At 44.3% G+C, this 23,821-nt stretch overlaps 1 protein-coding gene and 1 pseudogene across 2 annotated transcripts in view; both read left to right on the forward strand.

Annotated features, from left to right (window-relative positions):
• ABL1 (ABL proto-oncogene 1, non-receptor tyrosine kinase) overlaps window positions 1–23,821 on the forward strand; it is a 167,768-nt gene that overhangs the window by 82,452 nt on the left and 61,495 nt on the right. The gene's annotated exons all lie outside the window — the stretch shown is intronic.
• LOC105979586 lies at window positions 2,488–3,895 on the forward strand (annotated as a pseudogene).

Consider the following 23,821-nt stretch of genomic DNA (forward strand, 5'->3'; position numbering starts at 1 on the left):
ACAAATGCGCTTTACACAATTGATGTGTGTATGGATTGGGATAACAGTTGTATGAGCCCCTAATAAAATGTTAAAAGAAAAAAAAAAAAGAAAAGACCAGTGGTCACATTCACATGTTGACTTATAACAGTGCATTCACTGGAGTCTCTAGTCAATCCAACGAGGTGAGATAAAGGATCACAAGGCGTCAAAGTTGAAAGAGGGAAAAAACACCTGAGATTAAAAACAAAAAATCTGAAATTGTCATTATACTTGAATGGATCTCATGGAATCATTTTTTTTAAAGCTTCTAGAACTAATAAGTGAGACTAGCAAATTACAGGTTATAAATTTCATCCACAAAAAGCAATTTCTATATACTGACAGCAAACAAAGGCACCCTGGTTGAACTTAGGCCCTTAGTTGCTAACCAAGCCACCAGCCACTCTCCCTCCCATCAGCGTTCAGTGGGGAGAAGATGGGCCAGTGTGCTCCCTTAAAGATCCTCTCCCACTGTTGTTGCGTTGATTCCTACTCAACCCTGTGTACAACAGAAGGACACACCACCTGGTCTAATCCACCTGCACGATTGCTCTTCTGTTGGAGACCGTTGTTGAAGCCACTCTGCCAATCCCTCTTGTTGAAGATCTTCCTCTTTCTACTTTACCAAGCATGATGTTCATTTTCAGGGACTGGATTCTCCTGATAACATATCCAAAGTATGTGAGATGAAGTCTTTCCACCCTTGCCTCTAAGTAGCATTCTGCCTACACTTCTTCCAAGAGAGATTTGCTTGTTCTTTTGGCAGTCCATGGTACTTTTCCTTATTCTTGGCTAACACCGTAGTTCAAACGCATTGATTCGTCTCTGGTCTTCCATATTCAGTGTCCAACTTTCACGTGCTTATGTTGAGATTGAAAAGACCATGGCTGGGGTCAGCTGCACCTTAGTTCTCAAAGTAACATCCTTGCTTTTCAACACTTTAAAGAGGTCTTGTGCAGCAGATTTACCCAAATGCAGTGCATGGTTTGATTTCTTGACTGCTGCTTCTGTCAGCATTGATTGTGGAGCCAAGCAAGACAACATCTTGACAACTTCAAGCTTTTCTCCATTTATCATGAGACCTATTGGTCCAGTTGTGAGGATTTTGGTTTTCTTTACATGGAGTTATAATCCACACTGAAGGGTACAATCCTTAATCTTCATCAGCAAGTGCTTCAAGTCCTCCTCACTTTCAGCAAGCCAGGTTGTGTCATCTGCATATTGCAGGTTGTTAATAAGTGTTCCTCCCGTTTTCTCTGATTATTTGCCCAGCATACAGATTGTGTAAGTATAGTGAGAGGATATGACCGACACACACCTTCCTTGCTCTTAAACCATGCGGCATTCCTGTGTTCCTGTTGATCCATGCACTGGTTCGAGTTCCGATTCTTCTCCAGGCTCTCCATAGTTTGTTATCATCCACACAGTCGAATGCCTTTGCATGACAATAAAACACAGGTGAAACATCTTCCTGATATTCTCTGCTTTCAGCCAAGATCCATCTCACATCAGCAGTGGCATCCCTTATTCCATGTCCTCATCTGAATGCGACCTAAATTTCTGGCAGCCTCCATTATTGGATGATCTTCAGCATAATTTTACTTGCATGTGATATCAATGATAATTGATCTATAATGTGTGTATTCTGTTGGGTCACCTTTCTTTGAAATGTGTACAAATATGATTCTCTTCCAGTCAGTTGACTAGGTAGCTCTCTTCCAAATTTCTTGGCAGAGACAGATGAGAGTGCTCCCAGTGTTTCATCAGCTTGTTGAATCGTTTCAATTCGTATTCTCTCAATTCCTGGGGCCTTGTTTCTGGCTCATGTGCTCATTGCAGCTTCTTCCTTCAGTACCATTGGTTCTTGATCATAGGCTACTTCTTGAAACGGTTAAATGTCAACCCGTTCTTTTTGGTACAGTGGCTCTGTAGTCTTTGCATCTTCTTTTGATGCTTCCGGCAACGTTGACTATTTTGCTCATAGAATCTTTAAATATTGCAACGCAAAGCTTGAGTTTCTAACTGTAGTGAACCTATGCAGAGTTTCTGAAGCTATACATCTTTACAGAAGGGGCAGTGAATGTACAAATGTGCTTTACACAATTGATGTATGTATGGATTATGATAAGAGTTGTCTAAGCCCCTAATAAAATGATTTAAAAAAAAAATCTTTACAGAAGAAGATAGGTTCATCTTCCTCTGACCTGACAGCGGGCGGGTTCAAACTGCTGACCCTGTAGTCAGCCCGACACGTAACCTACTATGCTACCAGGGCTCTTTTCCATAAAGCTTACTGCCTTGGAAATCCTAAGGGGACAGTGATAATCTGCCCTATAGGTTTTCCATGGGGTGGAATTGATGACATAACAATGAGTATAACAAACTATTGGAAATTGAAATGAAATAAAAGTACGGTTTGAGAGAAGACGGGCTTGATCTGAGAACGCAGCTAGCACCAGGAGCCTCCTGAACAAGCCCAGGAGCGAGATGCCCCCGGAGGAGCTGCGAGAGGAGGAGGAGGAAGAGGAGTTCAACACGGGTCCCTCTCCGTGCTCCTGCAGTCCAGCGAGAACAACACGCAGGTGCTCATCAACTGCCGCAACAACAACAACAAGCTTCTGGGCCGCCTGAAGGCCTTCGGCGGGCACTGCAACATGGTGCTGGAAAACGTGAAGGAGATGTGGACCGAGGTCCCCAAGAGTGGCAAGGGCAAGAAGAAGTCCAAGCCCGTCAACAAGGACCGCTACATCCCCAAGATGCTCCTGTGAGGCGACTCCGTCATCATGGTGCTGCGGAACCGCTCCTTGCGGGCTGGCAAGTTGGGCCACACCGCCACGCTGGGAAGCCCTGCCTGCAGCTCCCGAAGAATAAATCCTAGTGTTGCTGCTAATATACAAACAAACAAACAAACAAACATTTAAAAGAGCATAATAAACACATAAGAGAGAAATCTGACAAACATGTATAAAACCTTTATACCCCCAAAAGACTAAAACGTTACTTGTTCCTTGGCCTGGGAATTTCACCACGTTTCCATCTCTGACTCCTGGTTCTACCGCGACTTCTCCGGAGTCACAGCTATTTTCTGGATCCAGAAGGTTCACTGCACAGCAATCTTTTGGTCCAGGAGACCTGCTCTACTCCTGGCTCCGGCTGGTAGTAAAACCCCACTCCTGCTTCTCAGAGGGTTCATTTTATACGCAGCATGATGTCATTTCATTGACGCCTTTTGGCACTCACAGGCGAGTCCCATCAGGATCTTCCCCCATCTTCTTACCCATGCCCATGCCCCAGGTGGGGGTGTGGGAGTTAGAGACTTTGGCCTGCAGAGCCACATGATATAATTCATTGCCCTTGACTCAGCTTCCCCATTCCCTCTAATTTATTATTTTGTGAATGGTCTGCCTCCCTTCGTTCGGAGGTGATCTAGGGATGGTGGTGGCAGTGTTCTTCTCCCCACCCCACCCCACCCCACCCCTGGCCATTTACTGTATCTGTTATGACCCTAGAACCTAAGACAGTACCCAGCAGACTCTTATATATGCAGACTCTTTCTGTTTTAAAGTTTTGCACACTTGGTTGTGGTTTGGGTGAAAGTTTACGGAGCAAATTCACCATCCCAATCGGTAATCCGTGCACTTTGCTGTGTAACGTTACCTGCAGTCCCCCTCAGTGTGCCAGCATCCTTTCCACTGTGGCTTCCATCCTTCCCCTCTGGCTTCCCCGTTTCTGTTCCCCCATCTTTTCTGTCCCTCCAGCCTTCTGACCTTTGTCTTTGGACAAAATGCTGCCCTTTGGTCTCCTGGTTGATTGTGCCTGCAGCGCACACTCCTGACAGGTGCTGTTGTTCCCTGTAGGTCAAACATTTGGCTGAAAGGTGACCCCTGGGATGGGTTCAATTCCAAGATTGAAGGGCCTGAGGGCCTCAGTGGTGGGGTTTCCACCAGTCCCCATAAGACCAGTAAGACTGTGTTTTGTTTTGTGCTTTATGATTTTGAAATTTGCTCCACACTTTCCGTGACCTATCGTTATCCCAATCTGAACCCTTGGTAGTGGTAGCCAGGCACGATGTAAGTCTTCCAGTTTCAGGCTAGTGAAGGCTGTGGTTCGCGTATCTCTGATTTTCTTCACTCTGTTCTGGATGGAGTTTTCAGACTTTTATTGTCATTTCTTAATGCTGCTGTTTGTGCTCTCAAATAAAACCTTCCTTCAGAAGCGACATATTCACGCGGTCCCATAGCTTGCTGCCTAGGACATTTCAATCTCCCAGGAGCATATACACTGTGTGCCCTTGAGGCGATTCTGACTCCTGGCGACCCATGTGTGCAGAGTGGACCCTCCATCGGCTTTCAAGGGCGTGACCTTTCGGAAGCAGATGGCAGTCTCATCTTTGAACGTACTGCTAGGTGAGTTGGAACCCAGCCTGGCTTTTGTTTTGTTTTTTACCTAGGAGTCAAGCATGCTCAGCCATTGTGCCATCCCAGGACCCCTTCTCGATTTCTGTATATATTAAGTATTTAATGCATGTAGATGTATCTATAAATCCCCCAAAATAGAATTGCTGGGTATAAAGGGTATATGTGTTTTCAGCTTTGATAAACATTAAATATTGCCAAAATTCCCTTATGGGACTAATTGATAGTGGGAAATTAGAATTGCCAACAAACACCAGGAGGATAAGGAGTTGTCGTTACCTTGAGGATGAATAGCTATCAGACAGAGTTGATACCTTTGTAATTTTTTAAAATTAAATCATTTTATTGGAGGCTTGTACAACTCTTATCACCATCCACATATACATCCATTGTGTCAAGCACCTCTGTACATTTGTTTCCTTCATCATTCTCAAAACATTTGCTTTCTACTTGAGCCCCTGGTTTCGCTCCTCATTTTTTTCCCTCCCTCCCCGCTCCCCTTTCCCCTTCCCCCATTGTAATAGTCTGGATACTTTAGAGAAACAAATCCACTGAAACTCATGTATAAGAGACAGTTTTATATAATGGTTAAGTGTGCATCAAGAAAACATACCAACCCAGCGCTGCCCAAGCCCACAAGTCCAACATTAACCCATATGTCCAACACCAATCCACAAAGTCCTCCTCCATCTCACAAAACACACACTATGATGCTGACTGCAGGAGGAAAGCCGAGTCAGTGAATGTGTAAGCATCTCAATGCTGGTAGGGGTCTCCACATGGGTGCTCCAGCACCCAGGGCTGCATCAGGGTAGGTCCATGTGGCTTCTCCTTGGGGGTGTCTTTCAGGAAGTGAGCCTTGGCAGCTGAGGCAGGGAACTGGCTAAGGCAGCTGTACCCTGGTGTGACCACCACAAAGCAAGAGACCTGAGAACTCGAAAGGCGAGGCTTACCGAGCCATTTATCCCTCTTCCCTTCAATTAATCCCACATGTGTTTATCGGCCAGGTTGGCACAATAAACTAACCAACTCACTCGTGAACCCTTGATAATTTATAAATTATTATTATTTTGTCGTATCTTAATACCATCCGACGTCTCCCTTCACCCACTTCTCCTCTGCCCGTCCCCTAGGGAGGAGGTCATATGTAGATCCTTATAATCTGTTCCCCCTTTCTCCCTCACCTTCCCTCCACCCTCCCTGTATTGCCAGTCTCACCACTGGTCCTGAGGGGTTCATCTGCCCTGGATATTGCCAAAATTCCCTTATGGGACTAATTGGTAGTGGGAAATTAGAATTGCCAACAAACACCAGGAGGATAAGGAGTTGTCGTTACCTTGAGGATGAATAGCTATGTTTCCAGCTCCTATCTGTACCAGTGTACATCCTCCAGTCCAGCCGCATTTGTAAGGTAGAATTGGGATCATGATAGTGGGGTGGTGGTGCAGGGAAACCTTTGTAATCTTAACAAGTGTAAGGCTTAGACGTGAATCAAGTGGTGCTCGTTCCAGCCCTTCATGGACCCTGTACAAGCCCCACAGACACTCTCTCGCTCTTTATGCAACTGGCCGGCAGAAAGATGAGCACACAGGGCTCCCTCGACACTGTTTATCATAAGGTTTTCTCGTCTTCTTCCTCTGGAAGTGGTGAGATATGAGTCAGGATTCTTGATCTGTAGCAGCCAGTCAGGGCTGATCTCTGTTTTCTTCCTGTGTTTTACCCAGGGATTCCCCAAGGGGCCTTGTGGTTTGACCCTCTGCTGATCCAGTACATTTGGGGTGGAAAGGCCAATCTGATCCAGTAGATCTGGGGTGCAAAGATAAGTTCTCCGCAGAGGGTGGAACCCAACTGAACTGATGAAGTCTTGGGTTCACCGTAGACCTGCCCCTCATACTCCTATGGCTTAACAGCCCCTTGGTGAAGCTTCACGTGCTTGGTTGTAGACCCAGACTTACGAGGGGAAGATAGTCTTTTAACACAATTGTTGGCATTTGTAGGTTGTCAACGTATGGTTCTAGTCAAGCAAATGTCCATGGTATTAAAAAAAAAACAATGTAGGTAAGGAGAAACGGACCTTGAATTGGCCCACAGACTCAGAACCAGCACTGATCACAATGGTCATCTGGGTTATCCTCCGTGGTGCCAGTGAGTTCGAACTCAGAGGGGCACATGCCTCACCCAGATCCCACTGTCTGCTGAACACCTCACATCATAGACATGACCGAGTGCAAATTCAGGGACTCGTCTGGAACCCCAGGCCAATATTCCCCTGTAGGGCTTCTTTCCTTTCCCTGCAGACGCCTCTTCTCTGCCACCACCAGTGCTCTTGCATCAGGTCGGAAAGAGGTGTGTATTAGCTATAGGATGGGTTTCTGACACATGAGGTAAGAGTGGATAAAACTGCTAACAGGCGCTGTGGGTACCTTTTGTCTCTATCGCAGTTACAGTCTTGTAGGGCAGATGGAAAGGAAAGAAACTAAATGGTATAGACCATGAGCACCCCTTTTAGACCATCAGTGTAATTCCCACCAACCCCCTATCACTCCAAGTCTAGCAATGCCGTGTCCTCTCAGACCCTAAGAGGTGCCATTCACAGGGAAGACCCAAGCCTGTGCCCTAGCAGTGGAGTGCATGCGCTGAGAAATGGAGCCTCGAGGAAATAGCTCCATTGTTCCTGGTGATACAGTAGTATGATCCAAGAGGGACTTAAACATTTAAGCACTTGACTACTAGCCAAAAGCTTACCAGTCAAACCCACTCAGAGGCACCTTGACAGTCCTGGTGACCTGCTTCTGGAAGGTCACAGGCTCGAAGCGCCTCCGGAGCAGTTCTGCTCTGCCCACATGGGGTCACCTTGAGCCAGAGTCACCTCCACGGCAGCTAACGGCAACCACACGTTGCATGTAGAACAGCCCACCATTGTAGCATAAGGCGCTATAAGTTCTAACAGTGCATACCGTCTTGTAACTCCAGGTCGAACCTTTCCAACCCCCCTGGAATTCCGTCATCCCTTTGTTGGCAGCCATTCCTCCCAGCTCTGGGCAACCACACTGTCCAGTTTTCAGTTCTTAGAATTTAGCCTATTACAGAATATCATGCAAATAGGACTATAAAACATGTGACCTTTGAATCAGTGCACTTAAGATTCATCCTGTGTTGCCAAGTATTACTGGTTCCCTCTTTTTCATTGCTGTGTTGTGTTCCATTGTGTGCATGTACCATAGGTTTTACCCATTCACTTGTTGAAAGACATTGGGTTGATTCTAGTTTTTAATGTTGTGAATAAAAGATACTGTACATATTCACGTGCAAGTTTTTATGTGGACATAAGTTTTTGTTTCTGGTGGGTAAATAATTAGTGGAATTGCTAGATTACATATTAAGTGCATATTTAACTTAAAAGAAATAGCCAAACTGTTCATCTAGATCAGTGATTCTCAACCTTCCTAATACCATGACCCTTTTTTTTTTGCCACGACCCTTTAATACAGTTTCTCATGTTGTGGTGACACCCCCCCAACCATAAAATTATTTTTGTTGCTACTTTATACCTGTAATTTTGCTCTGTTATGAATTGGGTGACCCCTGTGAAATGGTCATTTGACCTCCAAAGGGGTCGTGACCCACAGGTTGAGAACTGCTGATCTAGAGTAATACAAATTTTGGATTCCCACTAGCAGTTCACACCAATTTATATTTATACCAATTGCTCCATGTCCTCACCATCAGACAGTATTTTCTACCATTAAAATACATAGATATTGTGGGTAAGTAAAAAAAGATTGCTACCAAAAATCACAGAAATCTTTATTAAACCAAAATTGTCAAAATGTAAAGCTATTTTTTAAAGAAATCTACACTTCTGAAGATAATCTTTAACCACATCTTTCTAATAGTTCCTCAAAGAATTCTACACTTCAGTTTGTACCACATCAAAATAGTTGTTTTGGGGTCCTCAAGGGACTCAAATAATTCTTTCAATGTTCCTTGAGTTTGGAGAACAAAAAAAAATATGAAGGGGCAAGATTAGGGCTGAGGGTAGCGTGGTAGTTATATAATCTGTTGTCAATTTGAAAGGATTACGAGTGAAGGGGTGAAGTCTAGCCTATCAATCATTGTATAGCCAATGAGGCCTCTGTGTGGGCATGGCCTTTCCCTGAGGATTCTGGGAATTGCTCTATTTCCTCCTTGGAGGGGGAGATACCCTCTCTCTGCTCATTCCCTTGGAGACTCTACTGATAAGACTCACGCCCTGAGAGACGCTCCACTGACAAGACACATGGCGCTACGCTGATAGAGCCCCGTGCCCTGGGAACTGGAAGAGCCACATGGAGACCCCTGCCAGCACTGAGAGCTCTGCCACTGAATCCACAAGACTTTGCACCCACTGGCCTGTGATCTTCCTGCATTTGGCATCGTTGCATGTGTTTCGTGAGTCTGAAGAGGACTTTATAGATCAGTATTGGACATATGGCTAATAATCAGATTTATAGACTTGATCTGGTCTGGCCGGGATGTTTTCACAATATTCAACTGCTCTTGTATATACATCTCTTTCCTATACACATATGAGTGTTCATGAATTTGTTTCTCTAGTCTATCCAGACTAACACAGGTAGACAGGGTAAGATTTCCTCGTGAGATTCTCACAGGACAGCCCATGCTACCCTCCAGGATTGAGCAGGTCCATTGTTGTGATGGGTAAAAACATTACTCGACACAGCTTTCCTGGCCTTTTTCTTATCAGTTCAGTTTCTTTAATCTTCTTTGTCATGTGTCCCCATGAGAATCCTGTCTCTTTCTAGAAAATCTATTAAGATGACCCCTTTAGTATCCTAAAGACAGCTTGCCATAACCTGCTGAACTGACCTGTTGATTCTGTCATGACTTTTAACTGGCTCAAAGGATCCCTTTGGAAGCATGGGAAATATGTTGCTGGGGAATCTTGTCGGTAACCATCCACTGATCACAGATACGTTTAAACAGGTTTGTTTATAATGAATCTAAACATATATGAACTAGAACCTTAGAACCAATACTCCACAGAGCCAGCCACCATCCGTCTATATCTATAAACACATACATGAATGGACAGTACTGAGACTTTTGACTTGACTGAAATGTTAAATTCCTTTGTGTGTTGAAGCTTGAGACGCATGAAATACTTGCTAATTAATTCCAGTACTTAATTGATTACCTTCCCTTTCTGCCAGCACTTTAGAAATATTTACTACCTAGACAATGTCCTTCACTAGCATTTTAAATACTATTCCTTAGCCTTTTAACCAGTCACAACCAATTCACTATGACACTGGGTTTCCGTGAGAGATTGAACTGTTGGGCACTATTGTTCAGAGGCTGTAGATGGGGGTATATTGTGCATACGGGAACTCTCCAAGTGAGAAGCCCAGTGGGCCCCTCAGAAGACCGAGCTGCAGGTTAGAAAGCTGCAGTTGCTCCTTAGAGTTTGCAAGTACTTCCTGTGCATGACACTTGTATCTGTGCATTCCGGGCTTCTCAGATGTCTTCATTTTAATCCACACTCCCCTCCTGCTCCTGATCATCTTAGTTATATGCGTACAGTCTAGTCTGTCTTTCCCTAACACCTCCCCACCACACATACTCCTTAGCCAGTTGACATCTAACGCTGGGAAGCAGAAGGTGTTAGATCTGAGAGGAATAATCCCACGCTCACTCCGGGAACACGGCTCGCATTAGAAGCAGCACTAAATATGCGACTGAAAAGTGAACCACCAGTGACAGTTGCTGTTCATTTAGCCCCGATTCATGGCTGCCCTGTGCACAATGACAGCATGGTCTGCTCCGTCGTCATGGTCAAGTGTGGTATGCTGGAGCCCACTGTGGTGGCCACTGTGTATTTTGAGTGTCTTGTAATCTAGGGGACTCACCTTCCAGCAGTGTTCTTTTGTGTACAATATTCATTTGGGATCAAGTGGCCACTTTATAGAAGCGCATCCCCAGGCCACCTTCTTCCTAGCCTGCTGTAGTCTGGAAACCTGCTCGCCGTCAGTGGCCCTGCTGGTCTTTGACAGACGGGCGGCCACTGCAGTACAAACTGACGAGTAGTTAGCGGGGCGACACATATAGTATGGTTTTTTCCGTTTACAACTTGGAACCCAGGAACTAAATAGGGTGTACGCAAAATCCTTTGCCTTACCCTGTGTATGACAACAGATTTTCTCTATAAGTCGTTACAACACAATCATTTCTTACCTCGTCTTATGGACAGTTTTATTGTGGTATAATGTACATGCTATAAAGTTTGTCAGTCGAATATAATTTAGTGATTTCTAGTAAATGGATAGGGTTGGGCAACCATCCAGTTTTAGAACATTTTCATCCCACCCCCACCCCCACCCCCCAATCCCTCGTGCCCCTTTGCAATCAGCCTTTGAGCCCAGGCCCATCGCCAGGCAGTCGCTAGCCTGCTGTCTCTACGGCTGGGCCTTTTCTGAACCTTTCATGTAAATAGAAGCACATGCGTGGTCTTTGGACAGTGGCTTCTTTCACTTTTCAGGCTTTTGAGGTTTATCTACATTGTTGCATGTGCCTGTACTTTGTTTCTTTTTACTGCTAGCTAGTATCCTGTTGCTTGTATCTGCCTTTTGTTTGTTCATTCATATTTAGCTTTTCCCATTTCCGACCATTATGAATAATGCTGTGAACATGATCTTCTAAGCCTTAGTGTGGATACATGTTCACTTCTCTGGAGCAGATTCTGAGGAATATACTTGCTAGCTCCTGTGCTAAGCTTAGAGTAGTACATCAAGACCAGCAGGTCACCTAGTCCCATAAAAAACGACCATTTTGGAAACCCCCAAGTGCAGGGTTGCTGTGCGTTGGTATCAACTTGATGGTAGTTTGAGTTTTTGAGTATGGTAAGCTTATGTTTAATTTTTAAAATAAACTCCCAAACTGTCTTTCAAAGAAATTATACCATTTTACAGTCTCATCAGCAACCCATGAGAGTGGTCTAATTTCTCCAAGACCTCACCATCACTTGGTATTGCCCATCTTTTTAGACAAGTGATACCCATTCCAGTGGGTATGAAAGGATCCCTGGAGGTGCAATGAGCCAACTGCTGGGCTCTTTAGCCACAAGGTCAGCAAGCCGTCAAACCCACCAGGAGCTCCAGCTGAGAAAGATGTGAGGCGGTCTGTTTCTGTCCAGATGTGTCATCTTGGAAGCCTTGTTGGAGCAGTTCTGTGCTGCCCTGAGGGTCACTAGGAATCAGAGGCAATGGACCAGCAGTCATGCACTGGGTGTGTTGTAGCATCCCTCTGGAGTTTGGGCTTGCATTTCTCGAGTGCCTATGATGCTGAGCATCATTTTATATAATTATTAGGTATCACATTTCTTCCTCGGTGAAATATCAGTATAATTCCTTTCCCTATTTTAAAATTGGTTTGTAGATTGGCTTATTATTGAGTGGTAATTGTTCTGCTACAAGTTCAATATCAGATATGTGTGTATGGTAAGATACATTGATTTTTATTTTCCTCACATTAATGTCAGAGATGGCAGTTAATAGCCATTATAATTAAAGTTTAATCTTTGAGTGAGTGTTAAAAGCTGGACCCGAGCTAAGTCCTTACCAGGATTATTTAAACCGTTTTGTCATATTCTAAAAAGTTCTAGGGTTATCCCAAATGTTTGCTCTCCAAACAGTTTTCAACAAGGAAAGGGGGCACTGGATTTGGAACTTCTTAGATTTATGCATGTTAGGGCTGGTCTTTTACTGTTATTTCACAAGGAATGCATGGTCCTTACAGTAGCCATAGGAGTGTGATGACCCAAAATGCCAGTGGCTCAAACAGGTGTTTTTTCCCCCTCTACTCTAGCAGGGGGACATTAACAGCCCTGATGGATATGGTGGCTCCTTCACTCATCAAATCCCATTGCGGCAGTGGGAGGTAGGAAGCGGGGGAAGCATGTTCATTCCTTTGGAGCGTCTAACCCAGCAGCTGCAAGCATCACTTCTGTCCACGTGCACAGCTACAAGAAAAGCTGGGAATGGCTTTGGTTGTTGTCCTGTCTCCCCCACCCAGGGCAATATGTCCATCTAAATCTTAGCGGCTAAGGCCTAAAATTGAGAAGTTGAGGGCAGGAGAGGAGCAAATATTGAGTGTCACTCCTTGTTTGGTGTGAGGGTTCTTGTAACTGATAGCCACTCTTATTTCATCAAAGAAAGTCTAGTTGATAGGCAATTGTTGACCTGGCCTAATCCTTATTGTGGAGTTCGTTGTGTCCAGATGTGTGTCCAGAATACTGTGTTAGAATACGCCACAGTATTCCTCATGTGATGGAGCCATGCATATGAATTGTTGTTACTGCTGTTTTTATGCCATCGAATCTATTTCAGATGACCTTATAGTATAGTACAGAACTGCCAGGCCTCTGCTCCTGTGGGCTCAAAGTGCCAGCCAGCCCAGCAGAGCTTTTAGCCATTATGCACCCAGAATTCCCGTCTTGTTGCTTGAATCAAATCAAACCCGTTGCAGTTGAGCCAATTCCAGTTCAACTCACAGCGACCCTATAGTAGAGCAGGAGCGAACTGCCTCATAGGGTTTCCACGGTGGGTTTGAACAGGCAACCATTTGGTTATTAAGCCTAGTGCTTAATTAACGATGGTGACACTGGGACTTCTCTTAGTGTTGCTTAGGGAATATAAAAGTGACCTAGTGAGTAAATTAGATTTTGTAGCGACAGTATCGAATGTAAAAGGAACGTTGGTGGCGTAGTGGTTACCCAGTGGGTCGCTACCACAAGGTCAGCACTTCAAAACCACCAACTGCTCTGTGTGGAAAAGACAAGGCTTTCTACTCCTGCACAGATTTACAGTCTTGGAAATCGTTGTGCTCTGGAAGTTCTACCCTGTCCTGTAGGCTAGAACTACCCTATAGGACAAGTTCTAGTCTGTCCTATAGGGTCACTATGAGTCACATCAACTTGATGGCAGTGAATTTGGCTTTTGGATTGGTTCTGTATATAAAGTGTATTTACCAGCGGATAGGAAGGGTGGCACATAAGAGGGCAGTTTCTTCCAGGTTGACTGTGGAAACAAATCCCTTTTTTGGGTAGTTTTCTTTATAAGTGTCTTCAGGCCATGGGCCTGACTCTCCTCCGGACATCACCACATTGCCACTTTATGAACAGTTTGCCAATGCTGGCTACAGCTGTGTTCATGTCCAGTTAATGTGGCCTTCCGGATTCATAAGCCAGATCTGCCCCTTTAAGGAAGAAAGAGTGAGGTTGAGGTACCCTTTCTTTGGGAGCCACTGCTTCTCTAAGAATGACAGTGGTTCCTAACAAGTGTACAGAAGAAATCTGGTTCCCGTCACCCTGTGTGTGTGTTTAAAACCTGGACAACTAAACTAATTGGTCCTGCGTGTCTTGAAGAAACAATCAAGGAGGCTCCTTCAGTGCGTCCTTTCTAGGTCTCCAAGCCTTGGTAACCATAACCAAGAACCGTACTTTCTCGGTTGGGGCTCTGGGCAGAGAGGATCTGAAAACCGCGGGCGCCTGTATTTTTACAGCCTGTCTCAGCTGCCCCAGTGATAACGCGGATAAACACAGGCTCCTCCACCTACCTCCAATCCCTGCTGGGTTCTCCGCCCGCGGCGGGGAGGCTCAGACAGCTTGTTTTCTTTCCTTCCCCCTCTTCCCTGGGCACTCCCCTCCAGCTGCCTTCTCCCCACCCCCACCCCAAAACGTAACAAGTAATGTGATCTCCTAGGCCTGGTCTGCTGCTTTTGCAGATTCTTGTAGTCTCGGGGAAAGGGGGGATATTAACTATTGCTTTACCAGCTCAAAGTTAGCCAAACCTAAAGTCCTAGCGACGCTGGTGTTTAAAAACAGAAGCAGCACTCATGATGAGTGCTTGGGCTCTCGGTTGTCCAGTGCTTTATCTTTTTTATCTCAATAGGCTTCCGTTTATTTTCTTACAAGCCTCTTTAAGGTAATCCTTTGAAGAGTTTCAAAATGTGCCTGCTAGCTGTTAATTATGGGAACCTAGTAGGTGTCAAATGAGCCCTGGTGGGTTGTTGGTGGTGTCCAGATAAGCAGTGAGCTGGTAACTGCAGTCTCAAACCCACTATCCACTCAGCGGGAGAAAAGGGAGGCCGTTATCTCTGATAAACATTTACATTCTGAAAACCCAGTGGATGTAGAGTCACTATGAGTTGGAATCAACTTGATGGCCCTGGGTGGGAGGAAGTGACATGTAATGGGCAACAATCTTACCAGGGGGTTTTAGAGCTCTGTGGGAGAAAGGGGGGCTTTCTCCTCCTGTAAAAAAATCACAATTTCAGAAACCCACAGGGGCAGTGCCACTCTGGGCTATAGACTCCCCATGAGTCTACATCTACTCGAAGGTAGTGATTTTCTAGGGGCTGCTAATTTGCTGTGTGACCTTGTACCCTTGTATTAGTTATTTAACTTGTCTGTACTTTAGTAGTTTTCTGTAAAATGGGCAATTTTTAAAGGCAGCACATCTATATTTATCTCCATTCCCTGCCAAAACCTCATGGAAATAATTATTTCAAGGTTTAAAAAATGTTTTAAGCTATATATATATAAGGACAAAAAGGAGACAATAGTGGATACAAAAATCAGCACTTTTTTAAATAGAAAAGAGTAAGAAAAGGTAATGGTAGATATAGCAGAACAGAAGATGCCGAAGCCTAACCTTTTCTGAGAGAGATTGGTTAGAAGTTGGTTCATTTGCTCCTAAGAACCTGGAAAAACTCAGAAACCAGAGGCATCAATCAATAAGCAGAGAATAAGATCTAGAGTTGAAAACTGGGAGATCAATTGAAAGTTTATATTATAAAAGGCATTATTAGATATCCCAACCCCCTCCTCACCCCTGTATCTCCTCAACTGCATGGGAATAGAATTATTATGTGGAGAAATTGAACACTAAAGATGTTGGACTGGGGGGCATTGTCCCTGCTTGGACCCAAGGGAAGCTTGGGGCTAAAAACGATGGGAAAAGCCAGAGCAGAAAAGAAGTCTGTATAGGAGGAGTGGAGTCCCCAGTTTTTCAATTACCTGCTAGCCAGGGCCCTCACAGGACATTTATTTTATGAGGGGGGAGTGTTGTTTTGAATGCCCCTAGAGAAAGGTTCCACAGATGCCAACATTTGGGGATCCTCTCGATGAAAAAAAAAAAAAGAGCTCACCCGCGTCCTTCAGGGAAATTCACTAGTTCTTATGCCCCTTCCATAGAACTGCCAGTTAGCTTTTGCGTGACTCACTCAGATATACTGGCTGGACGGCCAGATTTCTCCAGGCATCCAGAGATAGTCTCTAACATGAAAGATACAGTATAAAACAAACAGGAAATCGGTAATTGGTGGAAATAAAGACAATGCAAAAATAATATAAAGACCTAGGAATGAAAAATGAGAGCGATCAGCTAAGGAAAGGACAACAGGATCCAAGGGCTTCCCTTTCAGTCTGGCAAGACTCCCAGGGGATCCTGGTATCGCAGAGACAGGGCTCGCAGGGGAGGTTGGAGGCTCAAAAGGGCTGACTCTCCATTCCTGAAAAATCAGCTGTCGACACCTGTGACACCCAGGAGTCAGAATCAATAAGAACTAGTTTCTGGTTTTTACGAATTCTGGAAAGGGGAAATTGAGGCAAGGATGAGGATGGAGGAAAAGAAGCTAGGAGACAAAAAAGTTTAATAAGGAAAAAAACTCAACAGCTTATCAGTAAAGTGAGTATTTTCCAGGGCTATAAAAAAATCTCTGGATTGAATGATCCTCTGAGTGTCTGGCATATTATATATATATATATATATATAGAAAGACTCACACCAAGCCATATCACTGTAAATTTTATGAATACCAAGAACATTAAAAGATTCTGATATCAGAGAGAAGCAGCTTGTACTATAAAGGGTTAAGAATCGGAATGGAATTGCAGTTTGAAACAAAAGTACTAGGTGATAGTGGAGAATTACCTTTAAAATTCAGCGAGAATCTCAGGGGCAACCCCAGGTTTCCTCATGTCCAGAGAAGAGAAGAGTGATGAAAAGGAAAGCATGTGACAACAGTGCGTCCAGTGGACTCATGGACCATGCAGTCATCAGTGTCCTCAGCCCTGGGACCAGAAGAACTAGATGGTGGCTAGCTACCACCCCCAACTGCTCTGAAAAGATCCTGGATAGAGAGGGAGGAATATATGGAACACAACTCAGAATCATAAAAAGACCAGGCTGACTTGTTGGGTAGAGACTGGTGAGACTATTACTCTTATTCACCCTCAAGTCTGGAACTGAACCCACTTCTATAGTTAAAAAAGAAAAGAAAGAACCAACCATTTAAGATTAAGGGGGTAGCGTTTACCCAAAGACAAAAGTTCAAAGGATCAGGAAAGGAGGAATGGATTCCAGAACTGCAGGGAGGAAGTGGGGTAAGTGATGGTACATTGAGGGGGATTGCAATGGATGAGCTGAAATGAAATGTGTATGAATTATTGAACGTAAAACTGATGATCTACTTTGTAAACCTTCACCTCATTCACACTGAAAGGGTTTTTATTTTTATTTTTTTAAGATCATTTTATTGGGGGCTCTTACAGCTCTAATAACAATTCATACATCAATTGTATCAAGCATATTTATACATATGTTGCTATCATTATTTTCTAAACATTTACATTCTTTTTGAGTCTTTGCATCAGCTCCTCTTTTACCCTCCCTCCCTCTCCCACTCTTGTGACCCCTTGATAAATTATAAATTATTATTACTTTCATATCTTATACCAACCACTGTCTCCCTTCCCCCATGGTTTCTTCCTACCTCCTCTCCGCACCTTCTCTCTACCTACCTGGTACTGCTACTCCCATTTCTGTGCCTGAGGGGTTTATCTGACCTGGATTTTGTGTGTCTTGAGCTCTTATCTGTACCCCTGTACATGCTCCAGCCTAGCCCTCAGTGAAAGGCAGGATTGGGGTCATGATAGTGGAGTGTGAGGAAGCATCAGGGTACCAGAGGAATATTGTGTGTTTCGTTGGTGCTATATTTCACCCTGGTTGACTCATCCCTTCCTTGCGACCTTTCTGTGAGGGGATGTCCCATTGTCTACAGATGGTTTGGGGGGCTCTGCCCCGACCCCCCTTGTTCTCAACAATGTTTTTTTGTTTGTTTGGGGGGGTGTCTTATGATGCCTGTTACCTAATTCCCGTTGACACCTCATGATCGCACAGGCTGGTGTGCTTCTTCTATGTGGGCTTTGTTGCTTCTCTGTTAGCTGGCTGCTCATTTAATTTCAAGCCTATAAGACCCCAGATGCTGTATCTTTTGATAGCTGGGCACCATCTGCTTTCTTCGCCATATTTGCTTATGCATCCATTTTGTCTTCAGCAATCATGCCAGGAGGGTGAGCATCTTGCGTTGAGGGAGTGCTTGAGCAGAGGCCCAAAGGCCATCCACTTCCTCAGTGTCTTGCCATGTAAATATTTGTGCCTATGCCAATACCTCTATTTTTATGAAATAATATATTTACACAAGTGCACACCTATGTTTATACCTCTACACATAGTTTTGCATCCTAGGTCTTTCCTCCATTTCCTTTTACCTTCCTCCTTTCCCACCATCACGCTCACCCTTCTTCTGCCTCTTAGTAATTCCTCTCAGCTAGATTGCTGTTGTTCCAACACCCCCAGGATCTCTACAACCTCCTCGCTGTTGATGGGAAGGTTTTGTTTTGTTTTTAATTCAGTGGGGAAAATTATTTTAAAACTGGAATTTATACCCAACCAAACTATTAGGGTGAAGAACGACTTTTTTTTAGATACCCACCTTCCCCTTTTTTTTACCCCCATTCTCCAAGAAACCAGTTGCAATGGAATCAGATATAGACTTACCCTATAGGATAGGGAAGAAATAAGTGCCAGTAAAATAAAGAATAAGTCATTAAATGGAACGGAGGCGTCTTAAAGTGCCCGTGTTCAAGACATAGATGTTGTGTGACAGATCTTTGAAGTGTTTGAGGGGAAACAGTAATAGGTACATGGAAGACTAATCAGGTGGGGGAAATCAAGGCAATTACTATCTGCAGGACAAAGTTTTGTAACATTCATCGTATACTATTGGCTCAGTAGTGGGCAGTATTAACATGGTGATAGTAATGTAAACCCTTGAGTCCTGACTTAACAAACTATTGTGATGTTACAGTTTCAGAAGTTGGAAATGGTGACTGTTAAGACTAGATACGGTATAAAGTTGATGAATTCAGAAACAGCAATCTGAGCATACAATGTAAAAATCTTAATGAAGCTCTCTTGGGGGTGGGGGTGGGGAGGGGATTGGAGTCAAGGAACTGCTGTTTTTTATTATAAGAATGTTAGTGTTTTAAAATTTGTAACTAGGTATTTGATAAACATAAAAATAGGCATAATACTAGTTTCCTTCAAGAGAAAAATCATTGTTTTAGCTGCTATGTTTTAGTCTTGTTGATTATGAACATATAGTAGAGCTCTTAGTACATTGAGACTTTCTAGAAAGTAAATTTAAAGCAGTTGCAGTTCTAGAAAGTAGATCAAAGGCAGTTCAGAATTGGCCCCCACTGAGCATTGTAGCCTTAGAAAAATATATGAAGGGGACTAACCGAAGAACCAGCATTGCCTGAACAGTCCTGGGGGCTGCCTGCGCACTGCGTACTGGGCCTCAGGTTGACTCGCATTAAAAGCAGGGGCATGAGTTTGAGTTTTGTTGCAAAGCTGTGATTGCAGAACCTTGGCGTTAGGATTAAAAGTGAGCTTCTCCGTGACATTTGAACCTTGGTTGCTACTCCTTCCCTTTATTAGTGTTTCTTTCCCTTAATAAAATAAATTAATTTCCTTGTCCCTTGGAAAACCTCCAGACTGCTTTCACTCCCCCAGACTGCGCAGCTTTCTAGAATCATTTTCACATATCACATTTGTTCATTTTCGTTTTGACTCTAGTCACAGTAAGACTTACTCGGGAACACAGACCATCACCTGATATAATAACAGTATAAAGCCAAAAACAAACCCACGGGCATTGAATCCATTCTGCCTCGCAGCGAGCCCTGTGGGATCGGGTTGCTGAGGCTGAACCTCTTGGTTAGCACCCCAAAGCTTAATCCACGGTGCCACAATAGCTATTAATCCACAGTGCCACAATAGCTATTAATCCACGGTACCACAATAGCTATTAATCCACAGTGCCACAATAGCTATTAATCCACGGTACCACAATAGCTATTAATCCATGGTGCCACAATAGCTATTAATCCACGGTGCCACAATAGCTATTAATCCATGGTGCCACAACAGCTGCCATTTTTTGAACAGTGGACGTTTTCCATGTATTTATACTCTCTATATGCTTATATAGCTGCTCTCATAACCACCCCATCTTAGCACCCCCATTTTAACTCTGAGAGGTGAGCTCACCACAATAAGCAGCAGACGTCAGACGTAGAACGAGGCTTGTGTGAGGGCACAGCTGGTGCATCTACACTGTCCTACCTCCCTTGCCCACTCCACATTCGTCAGGCCTTTGCAACACTTGATCAGATTAGATAATTAGGAAACTTAAAGGAATGCACATGATTCTTTATGTGGTGGCATAAGTTGATGTGACAGAGCTCTTTTTAAGCTCTGGTTTTCTTTAGTGAGAAGCACACTGAACTCACCGAGCCAGGGAACCAGGCAAGCTCGCAGAAACACTGGTTGCAGATGTAACATGGCATGTACACGCCCCAGGGCCTTTGTTCTCCCTTCCGAAAGTTACTGACTGAACCACACAGGGAGGAAGTCAGTTAGACCTAGGACTGTCTCATCCTAGGGTGTCCCAAAGCAGGCTTCCTAGCAGATTCCACCCATCTCCATCTACCTCCACCACCGCTCCCCACTGCTGCTCCGAGATGACGGTCAGCACCCTCCACCCATGTCTTTCCCTGGACCCACTTCTAGGGTGAGCCTCTGCACTGTTTTATTTATGTGATGGAATGGAACCACAGACCTTATTGTTAAAATCCCATCTTTATCCTAAAATCTGCAGAGAAGAGTTCTCTTTTGGTCACTTGTTCGATCAAAGATTATGTATTTTTTTAAATCTGACATTCAGGTGAATGAATGTGAGAAATGTATGTTCTATTTGCCGTATGTCAAGTGAAAACAAGAATTAATTCTCTGTCTTCTTCCAAATGAATGTAACATGCTTACAACAAGTGTCTGGCACTCAGCAAGCTTTCAATACATCTTAGCATTTATTACTTAAGTGCTATAAAATAGGGACTCAATTTTTCTCTCTGTTGTAGTTTAGCCATCTGACACGTATTTACTAGATTCCTTTGTTTTTGGGATTTATCAGACTTTTAAATTGTTTGGGATGATAGACCATCTAATTCACAATAAAGTTTAAGAATTTTTTTTTGTATAATTAGGTTCCTTATTGTTTTCTACTGATTGAGATGACTAATCTTGTGCCAGTAACCATTATTGTGATTTTGTTATTTTATAATGTCTATGTTCTGCCCTAACCACAGATAGAAAAATATTTGAGCCAAAAACCAAAACAATGAAATGGATTTTAAATAGTTCGCAATGACAATCACCAAAAGAATGGGAAAAAAGACCATCTCTTGAAAATGAGACAAAGAAGGAATGTAGTTTTTACCGCTGATGAATTCTTAGTGTGGAGACTTCAGCCCCATAGAAATTATGTGTGACAGAAGTAAATGAAGGGGGAAGAAGAGAGAGTGGAGCATATCCTGGCCCACCAAGCCCTGAGCAGCCAAAGCACAGAGAGGGCCATGGGCTGGCCCTGCTACGAGACATGACGTCCCTCACTGACCCTTAGTGCTATGGGGGGCTGGCAGAGGGGGGGGCAAGGATGGACGACAACACTGGAGACACAGATGCGCCTGATCTGACCCCACCACACCGAGGCAAAATACTACGGGCATGCAGCAGAATAGTAAGGGGAACAGAGCAATGAAGTCCCCAGGGAACACCAAAAATAGACGTTGGGGCCAGGGCATGGCACCCCATCAGACTCCACCAGAAAACACTCTTAAAGGTCAACAAACAGACCTTGAATTATTTACAGGATTTTCTTTTTTCTGTTGTTTGGTTTTGTTTTGTTGCTTTGTTTTGCTCTGACTTGTGTTTTGTGCATATTATTATCTCTGCAGGTCTATCTAGATAAGATAGGTGGGATAAACAATCTGGAGGAGAAAATGGGACCTGCAGTTCTGGGGGGACATGGGAGAGAGGGATGTGGGGGAAAGGAAGTGGTGTTAATAAACAAACCCAGGGACAAGAGAACAACAAGTGATCCAAAATCGATGGCGAGGAGGGTGTAGGACAGTGGTTCTCAACTTTCCTAATGCTGTGACCCTTTAAAACAGTTCCTCATGTTGTGATGACCCCCAACCATAACATTATTTTCATTGTTACTTCATAATTGCAATTTTGCTACTGTTGTGAATCGTAATGTAAATATCTGATATGCAGGATGTACTAGGCAACCCCTGTGAAAGGCTCGTTGAACTCCCAAAGGGGTTGCGACCCACAGGTTGAGAAGCTCTGGTGTAGGAGGCCTAGTAGGGCTTGATCAAGGGCAATGTAACTGAGAGGAATTACTGAAACCCAAATGAAGGCTGAGCATGATAGTGGAACAAGAGAAAAGTAAAAGGAAATAGAGGAAAGAGCTAGGAGCCAGAAAGCATTTATAGAGCTCTAAATACAGGCATGTACATATGTAAATATATATGATGATGAGGAAATAGATCTGTGTGCATATATTTATGGGTTTAGTATTAAGGTAGCAGATGGACATTGGGCCTCTACTCAAGTACTCCCTCAGTGCAAGAACACTTTGTTGTATTAAACTGGCATTTCATGATTATCACCTTCTTGACATGATCAGTGCAATTAAAGCAGGTACATAAGCAAATGTGGTGAAGAAAACTGATGGTGTCTGGCTATCAAAAGATAATAGCATCTGCGGTCTTAAAGGCTTGAAGATAAACAAGCAGCCATCTAGCTAAGGAGCAACAAAGGCCACATGGAAGAAGCAAACCAGCCTGTGTGATCATGAGGTGTCAATAAGATCAGGTATCAGGCATCAAAGAACAAACAATGTTATCATTGTGAATGAGGGGGAGTGCGGTGTAGAAACCCAAAGCCCACCTGTAGGCAACAGGACATCCCCTTACAGAAGGGTCACAAGGAAGAGATGAGCCAGCCAGGGTGCAGTATAGCAACAATGAAACATACAACTTTCCTCTAGTTTTTGAATGCTTCCTCCTGCCCACTGTCATGATCCCAATTCTGCCTTACAAATCTGGCTAGACCAGAGGATGTACACCGGTACAGATCAGAGCTGGAAACACAGGGAATCCAGGACAGATAAACCCCTCAGGACCAATAATGAGAGAAGAGATACCAGGAGGGTAAGCGGAAGATGGGAGAGAAAGGGGGAACCAATTACAATGATCTACATATAACTCCTTCCTGGACAACAGAAAAGTGGGTGAAGGGAGGCGTCAGACAGTGTAGGACATGAAAAAACAATATTAAGTTATAAATTATCAAGGGTTGGTGAGGGAGGGTGGGGGAGAAGGGGGAAAATGAGCTGATACCAAGGGCTCAAGTAGAAAGAACAAGTTTTGAGAATGATGATGGCAACAAATGTACAAATGTGCTTGACACAATGGATGGATCTATGGTATGGATTGTGATAAGAGTTGTAGGAGCCCCCGATAAATTGATTTTTTTTAAATGTGTGAATTTGAGCGCGCAGGACTCTACAGTTTCCAGCCCTCCCCAAACCTGGACGTATGATTTAACGAATGCATTGCATTTTTGTATAGTTGTCGTGTGGGTCCAAGGCCGATTATTCATTCCTCAGACACCCATTGAGTGGGCCTTAATCACAGTGAGCTCAGGGAGGATGAGAGTGCAGCACTAGAGGTAATTCCTGAAGAATTTGCATTCTTCACTGGCCTTCCTGGGACATGCAGGGTAGGCCCAGGCCCCCAGGGAACATAGTGGGCCTTGACCTTCTGTGAGGCAGGTGGGGAAGAAGTCCCTGCCCGCAGTGTAGACGTTTCTGAAGTGGGCGCGGGAAAGCGCGCGTGCGCGCGCGCCCGGGAGGGAGGGGGGGAGGGGAGCCGCAGTTCTCCCTGCCTGCGTAAGTCGGCGTCTTCCTCTGCGTGTTGGGTTTTGAAAATATTGTTCTAAGCAAAGTTGAGAACATCTCCGTGGTGGGCTTGAGCACGCCATCTCCCCCCGCGCCCCGCAAAGCAGACCGCGGCCAGCGGCGTGCTTCCCAAAGCGGCGCGGCTGCCGGGCGGGCTTGGCCGTGCCCACGTAGGA

This window comes from Echinops telfairi, unplaced genomic scaffold (assembly GCF_000313985.2).
Source record: "Echinops telfairi isolate 266 unplaced genomic scaffold, ASM31398v2 ScPeMD7_22;HRSCAF=79, whole genome shotgun sequence".
In the NCBI taxonomy this organism is placed as follows: domain Eukaryota; kingdom Metazoa; phylum Chordata; class Mammalia; order Afrosoricida; family Tenrecidae; genus Echinops; species Echinops telfairi.